Source organism: Arvicanthis niloticus, chromosome 4 (genome assembly GCF_011762505.2).
Source record: "Arvicanthis niloticus isolate mArvNil1 chromosome 4, mArvNil1.pat.X, whole genome shotgun sequence".
In the NCBI taxonomy this organism is placed as follows: Eukaryota; Metazoa; Chordata; class Mammalia; order Rodentia; family Muridae; genus Arvicanthis; species Arvicanthis niloticus.
The window spans coordinates 62339755-62359186 of NC_047661.1; positions in this window are offsets into that span (position 1 = coordinate 62339755).

Consider the following 19432-nt stretch of genomic DNA (forward strand, 5'->3'; position numbering starts at 1 on the left):
ATGGGTTATGGACAACTGATAAGCATAGAAATTACATAAAACACAATTAATTCAATAATAAATGATTGAGTTACATGCAGCTCTTACTAAGTCCTGAACTATATAGTCAGCCTCCAGTGAAAGAATAGAAAAAGTGGAACATCTTTGGCCTCAGCCATGCAGTTCCGCTAATAGCGCTAACAAGAATGTTTTCTGAGTGCAGGCAGTCAGGCACTTAGCAAATATGCAGATTTGGAAAGACAATACAAAATATCTACTTAGAAGGGCTGTAACCCACGGCTGCATGTTTGGAAAACCTTGATTAATGATCACCAGCCAACCAGCTACAAGCACAGGCCTCAGAAACATGGAGAGGTCTAACTCACGAACATGAAAGGTATGCTCAAGAAATAGGCCTTATCCCCTAGTATTCTATACCCCTGTCATTAACTGATAAGAACAACTCAGAGAAGCTTTGTGGGTTTTTGGAAAATTAGACAACTATATCATTAAGTCACATTTGCACCAGAAGCCCTTTCTAGAGGGGTTTCCCAGCCACTTAGAATCCTTTCTCAGAAATGCTTGTCCTCTTTTCTTTCTGTGTTTTACATTTCCTCAGTCAAGTTGATTATGATAAAGAATGTGAGGGTTATGAGTGTCTAACTAGGCAATGCCCGCAAGTGCCATGTAAGTTAAGAAAGGTCTCTTTTGTCTAGTTCACTTTATCAAGTATTGATACATAGCCACTATGTATTAAATGGATGAACATTGGCTTTCGTAAGAGTTTTGCCCAGGGATTTCTTTAGTTTCTCTATGTTATCATTCAGCTGTTTCTTGGGAGGCCAGATTTTCTGATTGATATTGTTCTGCTTGCTTTTACTTTCAATAACCTGAGGTTTCAAGTCCAATGAAGCAGTTTTCTGTATGGCAAAGAGAAGGCAAGTTAAACCTCAAAACCTTTGTTTCAGAATGTGTCTTTTTAAAAACTGTAAAATAGCTCTTGCTCTCTTGCCTCTTGCTCTCTCTGTCCCCTCACCCCTTTCCCTTCCCCCTCTCTCCACCTGCTCATGGCTGGCCTCTTCTCTCTCTCTCTCTCTCTCTCTCTCTCTCTCTCTCTCTCTCTCTCTCTCTCTCTCTCTCTCTGCCTCTTTGCCTCTTTGCCTCTCTGTCTCTACTACTCTCCTGGCTCCCCTCCCCATGCCCTAAATAAACTCTATTCTATACGAAAAAAAACAAAACAAAACCTGTAAAATATTGTGCTTCTCTATTTTCTTAGCCACTTTTTTGTGCACTTGAAGTAAAGGGATGGGAGTGTCATGATTTTTTTCAATTATTCAGCACTTCATCCTGGGAAGGCCTTCACAATGAACTGTTAGTTGGAGCTGGGGAGCTGGCTCAGTGGGTAAATCTATCAATGCACAAGTGTGAGGACTAGAGTTGGGTGCCAACATGCCAAATTCCAGAATTCCAGGTGTTCCTATTGAGAGATGGCAGGTTGGAGATGGCTCAGATCAGCTAGCCTGGCATGCACAGCTTCCTTCTGCCATGAAACCAAATTAAGATGCAAAGAGATAATTGATACCTAAGGTTGTCCTCTGCTCACACACAGTCATACAAGGGTATCTTTTCATAGAGAGAAACATATGTGCATAAAGGCACGCACACGCATGTGTGTGTGCACACATACATGCACACACATATGCACACCAAGAATAAACAATAGCAAAAACAAAATTTTGCCCCTTTGTAGACTAATATGTTTCCCTGACACAATTCATAAGTAGTTTGGGATCCGACAGAAGAAGATATCTTCCTGGATAAGAAGCACAGGACTGCAATACTCATAACATAACAACCAGCATAGGCTTTAGGGTATTTTCTTTCCCTTTCATCCCACCTCCCATGAGCATGAGAAGAATAGGTCAACATAGACACCTATACAGGGTGTTGCCATGAGTGTGTGTGTGTGTGTGTGTGTGTGTGTGTGTGTGTGTGTTGGCCTTTCACTCTAGAACAAAAGACTGGACAGTGAGCAAGCCTGTTCTCTGCTTTGAAGAAATATAATACTTTGCGGGGAGGGGGGCAATTCTCTATAAACATTCAAAGATGTTCTGAAAAAGAAGGACATTATGGTAATTTCATGAGATACAAACCATGAGAGATCCAAGAAAACTATCTCCCGACAACACAATAAATATTTGCAGGTAAAAAAAAAAAAAAAAAAAATCTGATGACCTTACTCTAAATTCCCTCAATTCTCCAAATAATGAATAGATTGTGGAAGAATACTTGTTTGGATGGAACTGATTATTTTGTTTTTGATTACTCTTTGGTTTTGTTGTTCGTTTTAGCTTTTTATTGATTCTTTGTGCATTTCACATCATTTCACCCCAGTCCCAGTTATATCCCATTCCCTTGAATACATCCTCAACCCTTGCAACACACACACAAAGAATGAAAAACAAAGCATAAACAGCATCTCCAGACCAATGACTCATTGCAATGAACACTAACTAGTAAAAATGCATGGACAGGAGGGTATATTTTGGGACACACTGTGACATACTGCAGCCCTTTGTTTTTAAGGAGTGAGTCCATGAATGCAGTGTTCATGAAATAGAACTACTTCTGTGGTGAAGTGAAGTGTGACAAGTTTCAGTTTGATCTCCTCCATTTCTTAGTGGTTTTCCCCTCAGCCTTCTATAAAAAATTATTAGGTACAAACATGCTAAGTTCAAGGTAGAGGCTATGGACTGAAACCAAATATTTGGTGGGGGGCAGGGGGAGGCTTGCTAAGAGTCTTTGTTTGCTTAAGGGCTGAGACAAGGGGCTGAATATCGGTACAAACCATGCAATCACTGACAATAATCTTTAAGACCTCCCATCTTAGTCAGGAGAAGAATCTTCTACCTGGCAGGTCTTTTTCAAATTTCTATAAATCTCTTGTTTTACAAAATTAGGCCTCATATAGTCAAGCTCTCAAATGCAGCCTAGTAGAATATGGCCCCTTCCAGCCAGAGCACCAACACAGAGGAAGTGTAATGTTAGCAGGACAGTCTTTGAGTCAGATATTCACAATTAAATCCTAAGCTCCTGAAATACTTCCTGGCTTGTGAAAAGATATTCAGGCTAATTTATCCTAAAAGACATGAACACTACTACACCAGAGGACTAAATGTGCAGGTATGAAATCTTCATCTTCACGATTTCTCTATTCTCCCTTAGATATGGGGACCCCTAACAAGCCACCCTTCAACTATCCAGGAATTGACTTGGATGGAATGCGCTCTGGAGACACCAGACCTTGCATCTCAGATTGTTTCCTCCTTTCCACATGCAGTGCCTTTCTCTCCCTTCAGTCTGCAAGCCTGAGCTTGATTCAGCCAGCCAAGACCCAGCCACTGATCTCAGTGACTGTGCAAGCTTCCTCTGCTGCTCCAGCACCAAGCTGTATTTTCCTTCCTCTTCCTGTCCTCTCCACAGGCCTCTGGAACAAATCCTCCTTTCTGAACTTCATCAACAGTGGCCCAGATTAAATCATTGATGTGAATCTTCTCTTTAATCATCTTATTCACAGAAACATTAAGCTCTTTTCAGAGTGCCATGTCTCATTCTGTTACAAATGGTGATAGCCTGGGTTATGTGAAAGGCCGTAAATGAGGCTGCTGGATCCAATCCTCATCCTTACAGTCAGGAGCCTGGGCTGGAAGTCGCTTGTTCAAAGACCTCCTAAAGAAGGGAGATAGTTTTACTCTGGGCTTTTTCTTCCACTTCTCCATTTATAGAAAGTGTATTTAATTCATTCACATCTCAGTGTACATGGCTATGTGAGGGGGAAGACAGAAGAACAAGGAGAAAAGGAGAGAGGGACTGAGGGCAAGGAAGATGAGTGGGAAGGAAAACAAAAGGGAGGTGGACAGGAAGAAAGAGCAGGGATGGGGGATTGGAAAGAATAAATACTGAAACACAAGGAAATTCATAGGAAAAGTTAAGATTAAAAACACATCTTACCAAAGTGGATTGTGAATTCACCAAGGCAATTTTCAGTGCCAGAAAATGGTAAAATTGGAGGTGACCCTAAAAGGATTTAGTTCAGTTTCTTCACTTTGCAAGTAAAGAAATGAAAAGCCAAAGCCATAAAAGGAGCAAGAGACAAAGCTTGGGACAGAACAGAATCAGAGTACTGCCAGGCCAGGAGATGCCCATTTTAATGTGGTCTAGCAAGGTATGGGACCCTGACTTGAGTCCTGCAAAAAGATTTTATTTTATTCGAAGGATACTCCAATTAGACTCTGGAGTTTTCAAGTCCTAAAGTATTCATCTGCTTCCCTGGGGACAGGCAAGTGGACTCTAAGAAAGGAAGAACAGTCACATGAGGGAGGACATACTGATTACCAAGTAAGCAGGCAGTTTGTATGGTCAGGTTGGAAGACTGTGAGCCTTGGAGTTGACCCCAACATTTCTCTGAAAGCAAATAAGGATGCTGGCTGGGCTGGCCAAGTCCACAGTGAGAACCCCAAGAAACAAAAAAATGAGAATATTCTCAATTACTTAACCATCACATATTCAAAAGAAAAGGAATGGGAGAGAACAGGAGTAAAAGAGAGAGCCACAATCAGGTAGTGGCTATTGATTCTCCCAGACTTTCCCATCTCAGCTAAGGAAATGAACCTGGTCTATGTGCCAGGCTGTCTCAGGGTAAGAGATGTTTGCCCTTCCACTGGGCAGGATCTCGAAAATAGATGGTATGAGAAGAAAAAGAAAACACTTTCTTCCCAACCAAGGTGCTAAGTAACAAGTCAAACAAAGGGTCTGAGTTTGGTCACACAAGAGGCACAGACTTGCTTCCTCCCTTTGGTGAGATGACCCTGAACACATTCCAGTAAGAAAGTGACACCATAATGTTCCTTCCTTACTGACGGGTGGAAGAATCCACGGGGATTGGAACAATCACATAATTCATGGTTTGAGCAAACTAAAGGGACACCTTCAATAATTCTTAGTTGTACTTTAAATTGCATTAACCTGTTGGCTAATGGATTCAGCCCAAGAAAAAGATAAATAATTTAATTTTACAAACACTCTTGGATGAACAAATTCTTCCACAAACCTCAGCTTGTATCTCCAAACCTCCCCCTCTGCCAGCTAAATAGACAGTTCTACAGATTTAAAGGAGACCATTCTCATAGCAAAAGTGGGAAAACCCCACATTCTGAGCTCCCAGGTCAGCAGTGGAGTTAAAACACAGATGTTTTTCAGTCTTCAAATCACCAACATTAAGGCCTGCTGCAAACAGCATCTGGCTTTTCCAATAGGAAAAAAAAAATTAATGACCAACTGGCCACAGTTATAAGCCTTAGTTTATGAGTTTGTCACTACATTTCAAAACAACTCTCCTTCAAAATGATACTCACAGCCCTTTCCTGCTACCATTTCCAAACAAGGCCACCCAAAGGAAACACACATTAAATTAACACATTCCAGAGTGAAGAAAACACAGATATATTGGAGCCATTGAACACACTTTGCTGTGCTCTCTAAACCCCAGCCCCACTAAGAAGAAGCCACCTGCTGGTTCTCTAATGGCACATTCAGAAAAAAAGTCCTCAACCACCCCACCCCCACCAATCAGAAATGTTAAATCAAAACCATATTGTTCCTTCTCTGTCTGTAAGAGAACTGTAAAGGATGAATCCCAACTGCCAGAAAAGCAGCATCCCAGTAGGAAGTGAGCTGAGCAGAAAGGCCCAGTTGTCAGGGCCTGTTCCCCAGGCAACATCTGCAGCACAAGCCAAGCTATTAAGAGATGCACCCAAACAAGGTGGTCCCAAGTTAGACTGGAGTACTCCAGTTGCTAAGTGTACCTGAGCTTTTGTTTTTCCATTTTTTCATAAAAAAGATCTCATAGTTTTAGGTAGAAATATTTAAATATTTACTTTAAATGGAGCTTGATTATACGTCCTGCACCCAAAGGACAGATTAGAGACCACCACTATCCACTGCACAGGAAACCTCTCATCTCCAAGGATGGGCCCAAGAGCTTTCAGATGCCAGAAAAGCCTAGACCTCCACAGTGGTTTTCATTCCCTGTAGCTACCATTCCATCTCTTTGAAATAAGTAACAGTTCAGAAAGATCTTTGAGACACCTTCTTTGAGTTAGAATCCATAGAGAAGGCCTGGGAGATATTTTTTCTCTGCATAGACAATCAAAGAAGTCAGACCTTCAGAATTCAAGGGGTCTTAGTCTTCCAGAAAGTGTATAGCAGGGTCGGAATTAAGACTGTGAATGGTTTAAATCTAATTCTAATGCTTGTCTCCACTGCCACATTGCATTACTCCTGATGCTGCACCCTCTGAAGCACCACAGTCAGCTAGAGCAATCAACTGTCTGTGCTGCTTCCCCTGCCCAAGCTGAAGATCCTAGAACAGCTTCACAGACAGGGAGCCAAGAGAACTGCCCATGGAACCTGAATCATGGATCTGTGGTGAGTTCATGACGTGATAGGAAGTCGTACTCAGTGTGCCTTTCAGCAATCACCACTCACAAATCAGCAATGGCAATTCAATCCAGAAGTAACCACAAGGCTCTGAGTTACTCTCTACAAAGTCATGATGAGCAAAGATCAGTAGCACAATGCAAGGTGAACCAATACAAGAGCATTGTCATTGAAGACTAGCTATGCAGAGCAAGGTGAACCAATGCTAGAGCCTCTTCCCACTGTCTGTGAGGTCATATTTATATTCTTTCTAAATATCACAAGTCTTTTCATGTGTCTTCTTGGGCAAAACATCCTCTCACCTGTGTCTGCTTGAGCAAAACATTCTTTCAAGTGTCTGCTTCAGCAAAACACTTTTATGTGCCTGCTTCAACATCCTTTCACATGTCTGATTTAGCAAAAAATCTTTTCACCTGTCTCCACCAGCAAATATGTCTCCACATGACATAACAGAGTTTCCAAAGAAACCAGAAATTTCCATTTTAGTGCCTGGATGCCTGATGTCTTGCTGGCCTTCATACACACGCCCACAAGTGTGCACACACAAATACACTACAAAGAAAGACAGAGAGATAAGGTAGAGGATGGGAAGATGAAGAGAAAGGGAGGGGAAGGGAGGTAAAGGGCAGAAAAGGGGAAGGGAAGAGAGGGGAGAGAAAGGGGAGAAGGAGAGGGAGGAAGGGAGGGAAGAAGTGGAAGGGAGGGAGAGAGAGAGAGAGAGAGAGAGAGAGAGAGAGAGAGAGAGAGAGAGAGAGAGCAAAAGCAAAATTAAGTACTTGCTAGTCATTAATAGTCATGATTTGCCATGTTGCTCAGTTGAGAGCCAGGCTTAGTTTAATAGTGGGCTCTCAGCATCATATTGTCCTAGAGACCCTTTCTCCTGAAATGTGTCCCTCCCAGGACTGTGCCCTGCTATCCTTTGTACTGACATCTGCTTAATTCAAGTCTCCTCCTCTTTTTCTACTAAAGAACTTACAATAAAATGTCAATCCCTCAGAACCCATGGGAAAGTTAATAATACATAACCATGGAATAGCAGCAGTCCACCTTCCCCTTCAGAAACATCATATTAGCATTTTGACAGCAGCTGTATACACACACAACATAATTAGTAACTTGCTTGCAAATCCTCATCAGTATGCATCATCCTTCCCAACAACGCTGAATGAGAGTTGCTAAGAGCAATACACATTTTTTACTGACTAACAAGTTTATCCACGCACACTGCACACTACACCTATTAACGTTCATAGATAAGTGACATTTATTCGGAGAGCTGTGCTTCGAAGCTACCTGTGGTTTCTGAGCATTTTCATCACCCTGCACCCGTCAGCAGGCACTGGGCTCCCAGCTCATTTCCTCTTAAAAGTTTTCCAACCTTCCTAATGCTGAGATCCTTTAATATAGTTCCTCATGTTGTGGTGACCCCCAACCATGAACTTATTTTCATTGCTATTTCATAATAATGGTAGTGTTGCTACTTGTATAGGGTAACTATTAATTGTAATGTAAATATCTGAGATATGATCCCCGTGAGAGACTTTTGACTCCAAAGGAGTTGCAACCCACAGTCAAAAATCTTCCGCACGTTGAGTCACCATTTTTTTTTTTTTTACTTTCTTACATTGTTTTCCAAAGTAGAGCCCTTAAACTTAATTAATTTTACCTGTTTCTGTTTACTTGTCCTTAGTGCATTTCAAAGAAAGCATTGTCCAATCTAAAGTAACAGAAATGCCTTCCTAAGAATTTTGTAATTCTAGCTCTTGAATTTAGGTCTTTGATCTTAGTTAGTTTTTGCATGTGGTATGAGGCGGAGGGCCAGCTTCAATCTTTAGATTGTGGCTATCCAAGTATTCTCACACCACTGTCAAGTGACTGCTCATAAGGCAAGAATTTAGTTTTAGATTCAAAATGATATTTTATTTACTCATACCTGTGTCTCTGAGCTGGTACTTTGTAATCCTAGCTACTACAACTTTCCAGGAAAAATTTTAATTGGGAAGCATGAGTCCTCAAATTCTGCCCTTCTCTTCTAAGATGGTGAAGGAGCTGTTCTGGGTTCTTGGCTTTCCATATCAATTGGAGGATTTGTGATAGTTATTGTTTGCAGAATCTAGAATTATTCAGGACACTAGTCTCTGAGCATGTATAGAGATATTCTAGATTGGCTTCATTAGAAAAAATATAAACCCTAAATGTGGGCAGAAACGTTCCATGGGCTGAGTCCCACGCATGCAAAGGAGAAAGAAAAATGATATAAGCCCAGCATGCATTGCTCTCTCCTTGATTTCAGATATAATATAGCCAACTGCCTCAATTTCCTGCCACCATGACTTGCCCACCATGATAAATTATACCTTCTATTTATCTTATATTTTGTCACCACAACAAGAAACACAGCTAGCCCAAAATTGTTACTGAAACACAGGGTCATTTCTGCAATGGACCTTATGTAATGGAATAGATTTGTGGGGAAAATGTATAGGAATTTGAAACTTAAGGCTAGAAACACCTTAGACTGTTATAGGCAGAACTTAATGGGCCATTCTGGCAAGGACTGGAAAGACCAGAATGCAAAGAAAAATGAAGAGTCTAGAGACCCAGGTCATAAAATTTTAAAAGGAAATGAGAAGAAGAGGGGAACTGGAAACTATTAGTGTTATACCATGTCAGAGAATCTAGGTGGGTGCAGACAACACCCTGAAAATTTTAGATTTAATGTATGAACTAATTTGTTTGGTAGAGGACATTTCAAAACAGGTTAGCATTAAGGTTATGTCATAGTTATCATTCACTGATAATAACCTGATATATCTATAGCTTTAAAATATCAATGAAAGTAGAGCAAACATATCCTCCATGATAGAGAGGGGGAGGGATTTAAACTTATAGACAATTGGAGTTTGAGAAGAATGATAATTGTTGAAGAGAGTCACACTCTTAAAGTGAAATTTTATCCTCTGCAATAGAACAATAGCAAAGGTATCCCCATGGTAAAACTCTACTCTTGGAAATCTCATCTTAGAAAAATCCGTATTTAGCCGGGGGTGGTGGCGCACGCCTTTAATCCCAGCACTTGGGAGGCAGAGACAGGTGGATTTCTGAGTTCGAGGCCAGCCTGGTCTACAGAGTGAGTTCCAGGACAGCCAGGACTACACAGAGGAACTCTGTCTCGAAAAACCAAAAAAAAAAAAAAAAAAAAAAAAAAAAAAAAAAAATCCATATTTATTTGAAAGGACAGAATTTAACCTTAAAGGATCATTGAACAGATTCCCTGTACCAAATAGCTACATAGAAAATGTTTCTTTATTGTCAGCCTGGAGAATACACAGGGGCCAATACAACTATGGTTCAAGGAGATCAGGCCATACCTGGAATCGACTTCAAACACGGCATAAAGGTTACAATAGTTCCCAACAGTATAACCTCAGTGATAAAGTTTGGAATTAGAATGTTCTCAGAAGGCCAATGTGTTAAAGACTTGGATTCCAACACACTTGTATTGGAAAGTGTAAGAAACTTTTGGAGGTAGGTAGTCATTTGGTAGGTAATTGGCTTAGGAGATGGGAATTGTATTAAGGCTAGCATTTTAAATGGTGGTAAAAAAATTATATGCCAATTTTAGATAATCTAGACAAAATTAATAAATACCTAGAGAACACAAATAACCAAGTTAACTCAAGAAAAATAGAAATGAGAAATCTGAATAGACTCCCTTTTGTGTAAGTAGAACATACTCAACTGGATTTCCCATATTTGAGCATATTTGAGTAGCATAAGTTGGTCATGAATAGTTAATATAAAGGACACAGAGTTGGGTGCCTATGAAAGAAGATGTGATTTGTGAAGAGTAGGGGAGGGTGAATATGATCAAAACAATCTTATACAAAACTCTCAAAGAACTGCTAACACCAAAGAACTGTCCATTTTCATATTTAGAGATCTGATCTAAATCAAAGTAACCTAGAAAATTATTCATAAACATTCCATCTGGCTTGTCTCCTAGATGGTTTTAGACCCTGTAGACTGGCAATCGATGTTGGCCATCGTGAGTCAACCCCTTGTGGACTTTACATAACAACATAACTCATTTAATCAATAACATTTTTTTTCTTCCTATAGCTCATGGCCATCTCATAGTGCAAAATGCATTCAGACCAACTTCAAAATTCCTTGTAGTCTCCAACAGTTCCAGCACAGTGTGCTAATATATACTCTTTGATTTCTTCTATAATCTATAACCTATTATGTTGTTTAAATTTTATTTATTTGTAAGTTTTTCCAATTTATTTTTCTTATGTAGCCCTAATTTTACAGAGTGTATTTCTGACAATATCATTGCCTCAAATATGGAAGAAAAGTGAGCCTGGCTTTCACCAAAAATGTAATCTGTGTAAGTTATAAAAGTTAAAGAAACAAAATATGCTGGTATTTTTGACAAAGGTCAATAAATTTGATGGGCTTATTTATTTATTTATATTGGATATTTTGTTTATTTACATTTCAGATGTCATCCCCTTTCCCCATTTCCCCTTTCTAGGACCCCCTATCCCATCCCCCTCCTCCTTTTTGCTTTTATACCATTTTAATTACATGCATGAATTAAGGTCAGTTCTAGGTTTAGAGTCTAGCAATACAATAGATGCAAGTAGTCAAGGAACAAGCAAGATATTAAACACAAATAGTCAAAGAACAAGCAAGGCATTAAACACAATTATGTGAACACTGTTTCTAAGAGTTTATCAGGATGACCAAAATATCTGAGCCGACTTCTCTGTCCTAGCCCAAAATCATTTTCATGTCTGAAGTCTACTTCCTTGTTTTAGCCTAAAATCTAGGTTCCTGTCTGAAATTACTTCTTTCTTCTAGCCTAATGTCTCATTCCTACCTGAAGCCCATTTCCTTGTCTTTGGTCAATGTTATATTCCTGCCAAGCAGCCCATTTCCTAATCTGTGGCCCATGTCAGATACTTGTCAAGCAGCCCCAAAGGCTTTTTGCCTTTCCCCCATTTTTATTTCACTAACAAGACTGAGCCTGTCTTAGGTTGTTCTGACAAGAATGCCTTCCTCACCCATCATGGAATATGCATTAGTCAAAGCAACACAATTCTGTCTTAGGTTGGTAAGGCTCTGTGCTCTTTATCCTATTCAGATTATTGCAAGGAGATTCAGAATTTAATGGTAATGAGCCATCTCGAGTGTCATGCCATATACCATTGTATTCATGTTAGTTCTAAAATTTACAGTGGTAGTCATTATAAATAGGAAGAAGTTTAAAGACACTTGCAGTATATTTGGCATAATTCTAACACCTCTCTAGATGTTTTAACGTTACATAGTGAGCTTATGAATTTCAAGAATGCTGCTCTGCTGAGCATTGGTGTGGTAGATACTGCAGATAAAATTACTCATGACCTGAGGTCAGTATTTCTATTGTGGTCAAGCTTCAAAAATGAGATATATAGCTTGATCATGATAGCCCTTTTTGTCCTGGGAACATTTTTACTCCTGCTCATCATGTTATAGCTTGTCTTTAACAATATCAACATGTTGTCAGCCAAAGTACATGGCTTAAACCTGAAAATAGACTCCCAGACAGAGTTATTAAATTAACAGGCTGGCAAGCCAAAAACAGGTAAGATTATGCACAGAAGGTTTATTCTTAAAAAGATAGGAGGAGCATCTGAAATCAGACATGTCAGTTCATAGATGTAATATCAATACTTGGATACGAAAGCACAATCAGTATCTGAAGTTCATCCTGGGCTATACTGTAAGTTCAATGCTAGCCTGACCAACATCAAATGAGGGTGGTAGAGAGAAAGGGTTTATGAGAGGTTTATGAGAATTTTTCTGCAAATCATAGCCTGAGCATTATAACAGAGGATGGAATATAGATTTATTATGCTGCATATTCTTGGTGTTTTCTTAGAACATTTAAACAAGAATTTTTAATACTGACTGTAACTTACTTTTAAAATGATGTTTTCTACAAGTTATTTGTCCTCAGAAAAACTGTGCCTTAGTCATATCCTGACTCTTCTAAAAATAGCCTTGTGAATTTATCATTACATAATTGTATTCATGAATCTAAACTATTTTTTAAGACAATATTATTCAATCAAAATTAACTTTGGTTTTTCTAATTTTTGTTGTTGTTCTTATTGTTTTGACACACTCTTGTGCAAACCAGACTGACTTTAATCTTGCTATGTAGTTGAATATTACCTTGAACTGATCCTTCTGTTTTCATCTTCCAAACACTGGGATTTAAAAAATGGGCAGCAAAATATCCAACAGTGGGGAGACAGAACCAGAAGAGACTACCCCCAGTAGATAGACATGGCCCACTATTGTCTAAAGGAAACACGGGAACAAAAATTGGAGCAGAGACTGAAGGAAAAGCCATCCAGAGACCACCCCACTTTGAGATACATTTCATCTGTAGACAGCAAACCCCATCACTATTGTTGGTGCCAAGAAGTACATGCAGACATGAGCCTGGTATAGTTGTCCTCTGAGAGGCTGTGCCAGCACCTGACTAAGACAGAGCAGATACTCACAGCCCACTGAGTCTAGTGACCCCAATGGAAGAGTTAGGGGAAGGACTGAAGGAGCTGAAGGAGATTGTAACCCCATAATAAGATCAGTAATATCAACTAGCCAGATGCCCTAGACCTCCCAGTGACTAAACCCCCAACCAAAGAGTATACATAGGAGGGTCCATGGCTCCAGCTACATATGTAGCAGAGGATGGCACTGTCTGGCATCAATGGGAGGAAAGGTGCTTGGTCCTGTGGAGGCTTGATACCCCAGAGAAGGGGGATGCTATAGGCATGAGGCAGGAGTGTGTGGGTGGATGGGGAGCACCCTCATAGAGGCAAAGGGGAGGTGTATGGGATGGGGGCTTGTGGAGGAGAGACTTAGAAGGGGGACAACATTTGAAATATAAATAAATAAAATTGTTAATAATAAAAATGGGCCAGCTTTCAATTTTATTTAAATTTATATTTATTAATCTTTACTAAATGATTACTTTCTTTTATATTTCTCAAAAAGGACATAACAGGAATAACTAAGTTTGATCAGCCTTCAGAAATTTCAGTTATTATAACACTATTGAAACCAACTTTAAGACTGAAAATAATCTAACAAATTGAATGAAGATTTAGATTTCTTGATTTAATTATAAGTAAAATGTGTTAATTAAATATGTTTCAACAACTGTACTTTTCTAATTTAAAATACAGGGCATATTGATATTCAAACACTTGTAAAATCTTCACCTATAAAAAGATTTGGTTTGTAGGTTAAGTACTCTTATTGGTCAAGCACAATCATAATGTGGCTCATAAAAAAACAAGGATGTAAGAGGTTATTAATTATTGCTGTATTCATTGTACCCTCTTACTCCCTCAACAATAATTAATAGAAAATGAAAACTGGGTACAATAATTCAACAAAGACTCTCCCTCTTCTGTGTTCTCATGATTACAACAATAAATCAGCCAGACTATGTAGCCTTGTCAATCACAGGTGCACATTGCCTTCCCAGCAAACATCTCATTAGTTTCTATTGCAAAACTGGGTGTTATAAAAGCATTATAAGATGTATGGGGGACATGGAGACAGCAAACTGTCCCCCCTTGAGATACTTAGCTCACTTTACTTTTACTGTATACAACACTTTATGTGGTAGCCACAGTTGGAGCCTGGGTCCTCTGGACAGAGACTCTGGTATTTCTTTTCACAGATGGTCAGTGAATTCCTGATAAGGAGACTTGGTGAACACAGTCTCTTTCTATTGGTCAGGGGATGAGTAGCTGTGGGTCTTGGAGATGGCATCAACAGTGGCCTTGGCAAAGTTTCCCTGTAAGTCAGTGCAGCCCCTGGCTAATGAATAGCAGTCATCAATACTGGCCAGCAGCAACAGCTTCTTGGGCACAGGGGCAGAGACAGATGCCAGCGCCTCTGGGTGTAGGGATGAGATGCACCAACACAGAGCCACAGAAGCCTGTCACCTTGTATGGAACAGGATGGGGCTTATTTCCCCAGCAGCCTCTCCATACAGGGATGATGGAAAGCTTGGCCAACCAAAATGATAGCCCCTCAGATGGCAGTAGCTATGTCCCTGGAGCAGTTAACACCAAGACCAACATGACTGTTGTAGTCCCCAATAGCAAAAAAAAAAAAAAAAAAAAAAAAAAAAAAAAAAAAAAAAACCAACAACAACAAAAAAAAAAACCCTTGAACCTCGTCCTCTGGACAGCTTAAATCTACATCTGCACTGTCATGATCTTTAGAACTTGGTCCTTCTGGGGTGTGCCAAGGAAAAAGTCAATAATTCCCAGTTTTTTGATTAGTAGGGAGAAAAGGTAGATCTCCAGAGACTTGATCTTTATGTCTTTGACCAGGTGGCCCACCTTGGTGATCAGGATACACTTCTTGTCTTTGGCTTTACCTCCCATAAGCCCTGCTGCATTACCCATGCCCCCACTTGTGGTTGTATAGGAGGAACAGTGCAGTTTGGCAGCCTCTGAATAAACACCGGGGCCACACAAGCTGCGAAGGCATCTCCTGCAGGAAGACCTAATTGAGAACTGCCTGAGAGACCAAGGATTGCTGATGCAGACAATGCCAGCCAATTGAGAACTGCTATTTAGAAGAGATGCTTTCTTGGGAGCAATGGGGTGCAGCTGAAGGATATTAAAGGAGCTTGCAGAATCATTTCTCACCCGCTCCGGAGTCTGTGTCATTGATTATGCACCATCTTACCTCCAACCCCCAAGGGCAAGTAGGGTTGGGCAGCGAGTAGTCCAGGACACAGGCAGCATGGTTCCATGCTCCCTCTGTGTTCTTTCTCTTATGGTGTCCAGAGCTGCTGCCCACCCAGGCTAAAATAATGAAGCAGAGTCTGAATCATACAGGATCCTAGTCCAGCTTAAAACTCTTTTAGGCAAAGCCCTTCTCTGTCAGTCTTCAATGAAACAAATCTCTGAGATGATACCTTTATTTAGGGTGGGTTTGTAGACATACCCTTTATTTGGGGTAAACCAAGAGTTATATAGTTTGGGGAAGGGTGTGAGACTATCCAGAATGGGCAAATGTTGAAGGCTTAAGTACTCAGGCGCCTCGTTAACACGGGGAGGCCTTTCAGGAATCTCAAGTGTAGAACTACATGTCATTCCTCAGGTAGTCAATGGGGGGTCTGGGATTCCCCCCAGAGAAGAGAAAGGTCTACTGACAAAGTGCGTCTGCATTTTGCACCAATCCCAGGGCTGTCTGGTAATGGCAGGCTTCAACCTTAGCAGCAGGGCTTTCGGACACCACTGACTTGACCATGACCATTGTCCTTAGGACTGCTGTAGGAACCCCAGAAACCACCATGGTCTCCCAAGCCTGGACCCCTGGGTCCTTCTGCACTCCAGCATCATCCACCATTTTGTGTTTTCCTGTAAGAGAAGTGCAAGTTGTCCCTTCTTTTGAGAGTACCTCTATCCAAGTCTGAAATGTGTAAGAAATGTATTTGTAAGAAGCTGAAGAAGCAAAAATTGTGAGACTCCCAGAAGCTAGACTTTGAAGGAGGAAGGATCAGATGAATGGCTCCTTCAACTTTTTCATAACAAAAGATAATCTGCTTAGGATAACCATTTCCACCCCAGACCACAGAAAAACACACCCTTGCTGTGACTAATAGCTATGCAAATCTTCTCATCTTATTAACTTATATTTTCATCTTCTTTGTTCAACTCTTTGCTCATAATCCTCCCCATTTAATCATCTTACTGTTAAAATCATACCCTTAAAATCATGAACTAAAGAACTAACTCTTTCTAATTTAAGAGATAAATAATCCAGATTGAAACAAATAAATTTGGATATTAAAGGAAATTTCAAATAGTGGAATATAACAGATATAATTCAGGCTTGAGTAAGAATCCTTATTTTAGTGTATGTCTAAGTTGTCATCACTTTTTCTTCTCTTGTGGTCCCCATTTTAATTTCATGACACATATATATGTGTTCATATACAGATATGCATGTGTGTGTACATGTACATTCCACATATGAGAGACAACATGTACTATTGTTTTTACGAGGTCTCTGTTATCTTACTAAATGAGATGATATTTCCATATCCATGTATTTTCTCACAAATTTCATGATTTTATTCTTTTTATGGCTGAATAAAAATTTCATTTTGTGTACAGATCATATTTTTCCTTCCAATCATTTGTTGATGAATAATGGGGTTGTCTTTCCTTGGTCTTGTAACTAGTGTGGCAACAAACATGAATGCTTATCTCTGTGGTAGAATTTGGAGTATTGTAGGTTTATGCCTAGGATTGGCATATCTAAATAATATGGTTATTCTATTTTGGGTTTTCTCAGAAGCTTCCATATGGATTTTCATAATGACTGCCCCAGTTTACACTCCTGCCAACAATGAATAAGGTGTCCTCTCTCTAACTTCCTCACTGACACTTGTAGCCTTGAAGCTTGTCTTCATGATATCCCTTACAACTAGATACAGTGGGGGTAAGATGCCATTTCAAAGCACCATTATTTTATTATTTTCCTTTTGACTAAGGATAAAGACCTTGAACACATTAAAAAATATGTATTTGACATTGTATTTATTCTTTTGAGAGTTTTCTACGTTTCTGGATGAAAGATTTATCTTATGGCATTAAATTTCTAGTTCTTTATGTATTTTAGATATTAACCCCCTGTCTGAAGTACATTTGGCAAATTTTACCCAATCTGAAAGGTGGTCTTTTCACTCCGTTAGTTTCCTTTCTGTGTCAAAGTATTTTATTTTATACAGTTTCATTTGTCAGTTCTTGAAATTAGTTCCTGAATCGTTGGTGTCCATTATAGAAAGGTCTTGCCCGTGTCTATGTCTTGAGTATTTTCCTCCCTCTTACAGTTTTAGCCTTTCAGCTTTTAAATTAAAGTTTTATGATCCATTTTTAATTTCTCTTTTACCTGATGAGAGATAGGAATATAATTTTGTTCTTCTGCTCATGGATATCTACTTTTTCCAACATCGTTTGTTGAAGAGACAGTCTTTCAACTAATATATTTTTAGACATCTTTTTCAAAACTTCAGTGGCACTATGTAGATTTATCTCTGGGTTCTCCTTTCTGTTCCCTTGGGCTACATGTCTGTTAGTGCCATTCCCTGCCGCCTTTGTCATTGTAGCTCTGTAGACAATTTAAGTTCAGATATATTGTAGTATTTCTCTCACTGTCTTGATACAAATGACTGTGGTCATTTGTATTTCCATATTAGTTTTAGATTTGTTTCTAATTCTTTGAAGAATAACGTCAGAAATAAGGTGGTGATTGCAGTGCATCTGTGGGATGATGTTATGTGTAAACAGTGAAGATTCGATTTCTTCCTCCCCTATTTGAGTCCTTTCAAAACCTTCCTGTGTGTTGTTGCTTTAAGACTTCAAGCACCACACTGAGTAAAAGAGGAAATGGATACCCTTGTCTCATTACAGACTTTTAAGAAAATGCTCTTAGTTTTTTCCATTAGTATAATGTTGGCTATGGATTTATCATATGTAGTCTTTATTATATTGAGTTGCATTGTGTCTATTCTTAATGTATTAGAGACATTTTTTATCATGAAGGCATGTTGAGCTTTGGCAATGCCTTCTCTGAGTCTGACAAGATTGCTGAGTGGTTCCAGTCTTTATGGCTGTTATTTGATACTTTGCACTTGCCAATTTTCATATGTTGAACCAATCTTGCTTCCCAGGAATGAAACTCACTTTGCCATGGTGTATGGCCTTCATAATATGTTCCTGAAATCTGTTTCCAAGTACTTTGTTAAGATATTTTATCTATGTTCATGAAGGAAATTGATGAAGAAAAAACACAATGAAGGCATTGTATTTTTACTCCACTTTGAAATTGAGATAATCCTTTCATTGCAGAGTGGGTTTGGTAGTATTCCTTCCTTTTTATATTTAATGGTATAATTTAAAGAATATTATTATTGGTTTGTCTTCAAAGATTTAGTGTAATCTGACATTGAACTGGCCTAGTTCTTGGGGTTTTTTGTTGTTTTGTTTAAAATGGGAGACAAGATTGATTCAATCTTGTTCATTGTTATGAACATGTTTAAGCTGTTTATACTAGCACAAGTTCTTAAGGGACTGATTTTGGGAGTTCATATGTATCTAGGAATTTAGTCACTTTTTAGACCTTCTGCTTTTATGGAATATATATTTTTGAAGTGTTTCCCTTGCAATCTCCTGAGTCATATCAGATCTACAATAAAGTACTCATTTTCATTTCTAACTCTCCCTCTCTTTTTGGATAGTTTAGTAAGAGATTATCGCTATTATAGATCTTTGCAAAGAACCAAATCCTTGATTAATTTTATGAGTCTCTTTTCATTAATTTTTGCCCTTGCCTTCCTCTTGTTTCTCTAGAACCTTGAGGTGCATCACTAGGTTATTTATTTGAGCTGTCCCTCATTTTTCTTTCAGCATAGTCATTTGTAGTTACAAACTATCATCTTTTAATTGGTAAGCCAAGGCTATTTGAGTTTAAGTTTATTACTAAAAGAGTATTTTTATTTTCAAAACATTTTTGACATTCTAATTGCTTGAATCATTGGTAGTTATTTTCTTTCTCTTCCATTAGTATTAGAGGTATGGTGGTTTGTTGTGTCAGGTATACTAAATTCTTTACTCAATTCATACTCACCTTTTCTAATCACAAAGCTCATTGTTTATTGTATTCTCATAGATGCTACTATAATTCCTTTGTATATAGTATTTTTAAAAGAATTTTCTAAAGTTCTCACTCATATAGCATGAATTATCTTAATACGTGTTAGTTTTAAAAGTATTGTTATTACTCCATCAATTTTAAGAGATAACTTGACTGGATATAGTGACTGCAGTTAACCTTTACTTGCTTCCATTACTTGAAA